The 1,752-nt window shown below is 26.3% G+C and overlaps 1 long non-coding RNA gene across 1 annotated transcript in view; it reads right to left on the reverse strand.

Annotated features, from left to right (window-relative positions):
* The window catches only part of LOC136796696 (uncharacterized), a 28,202-nt gene extending 27,201 nt beyond the window's left edge, over positions 1-1,001 (reverse strand). Inside the window, exon 1 of the long non-coding RNA XR_010844443.1 lies at positions 859-1,001. This is a non-coding gene — a long non-coding RNA (uncharacterized lncRNA). The remainder of the gene's footprint in view (positions 1-858) is intronic.
* Between the last annotated feature and the right edge of the window lie 751 nt (positions 1,002-1,752).

The raw sequence follows: 1,752 nt of genomic DNA on the forward strand, positions 1-1,752 counted from the left end.
TAATTAATAGAGATTTAAAAGAAACAATAAGACGTAGCTACACTTAACCCGTTTCAAAACAGTAATGGCGGACCTCTAATGTTGCACAATTTTATTCCTACGTTTTTATTATGCTTGCCTTAAATAAAGAAAACTAGTTTCATAAAAATACAAAACAAAAAAAAAGACTTTACTAAAAGTAATAATCACAACAATTAGTTACATAATTTGCAAATTAATCGTTTGATGAAAGTATTAGAATAATTAAGAATTATAATGGACATAGTGAAATGCTGGATACAGGATGACGTCAAGCATGTGCTTAAGTTTTGCTTCAATTAAATCATCTCAAATATTGAATTGTTTTATGTTATTTTGTCGTAATTTACTAACAAATATTTTATTTTTATATATAGTTATTAAAATTGAATAATTATACTTGTTTATTATGTAACATAAATTTAGGAAAGAGAATAAGACGTATCTCCACCAAACGCGTGTACTACACCTAAACCGAAATGGCTGCCCGCGTACCCTGTGACCGCATGGTGTTCCACAATTATATTCGTTACATATTAATATTTTCGCATTAAAGTAGCTAATAAAAATCAATTTTACACAATTATAAACCTGAAAACGAATTTTAGTTATAGTTATTAACACCATTATTAAGTTTAAAGACAAATCGAATATCACAATAATAAGCTATATATTTTTAAATTTGCTAATAACTGCCCATCATGAGTTACAATTATCAATAATTAAAAAAAAATATTAGTATGATGGTGATATGGCGTTAGTAATGTTATAAAGCTTTTTTCAAATAAGGAAAACAAAAGATGCTAAAATATGATGCACACAAAAATATTATTGGCTTACCTTCCACAAATGCAGATTCAAACAAAATAAGCAAGAAAAAAACAAATTTCCAAGCTAAAATTGACTACTAACCACTGAAAACTATACAAATGTAAAGAATACAAGAAAGAAATGCTCAAGAAATAAGCCACACCCAAAGTCACCTTCCACTGCAAGCTCTGCTGAAGAAGTGGCTGATCACTGTGGACCACTGATTGCTTGACTAATCAATAATCGATTCGTTTATTGATCTAGTTATCAAGTTTGGTTTTCGAACTGCTTATCAATATATTAAAAACACTTTTTTAAAAATATTTATAATGTTTCGATTACAGCTATTAATATAAACATTTTTATCAAACAAGCTGAACTAGCAAGTCATCAAAATATTAAATCTCTTCCTAATTCTTTTTTAAATATCTGATGGCGGTCTTATTGAAATGATTTTTTTGACACTATTATTAGACTTTTCTTCCATATTTTTAATATCTCTCAGACCCATAGTATAAACATACATTCTATACCATAGATTCTAGGGCTCAATTACATATTTTTATTTATAATCTTTGAATACTTTAATGTATTGACTTGTTCCACTCAGAAATTCATATTTTGAGGCTGTATAAATTATTATAAATCCAAATAATACATCTGAAATTTATATATTTTTAATGAAATGAAAAGTAATTATTAAATTATCCGCAAGAATAATGGGAAAAGATAACTAAATTTTTCATTTTTATTTAAATTATCAATCCCTATATGATATTTTAATACAATGTCTAACAAAATACTAATAAATGTTGAGGTAATCTCGTGATTTTCTTCATGAGATTAATAGATCCTTAGAGGTTTAATAGAGGTTTAAAAATCTCAAAATGATACATTATTTTATTCATATAGGTAGAATAGATA

This window comes from Halyomorpha halys, unplaced genomic scaffold (assembly GCF_000696795.3).
Source record: "Halyomorpha halys isolate HHAL.00 unplaced genomic scaffold, Hhal_1.1 Scaffold1992.1, whole genome shotgun sequence".
Lineage (NCBI taxonomy): Eukaryota > Metazoa > Arthropoda > Insecta > Hemiptera > Pentatomidae > Halyomorpha > Halyomorpha halys.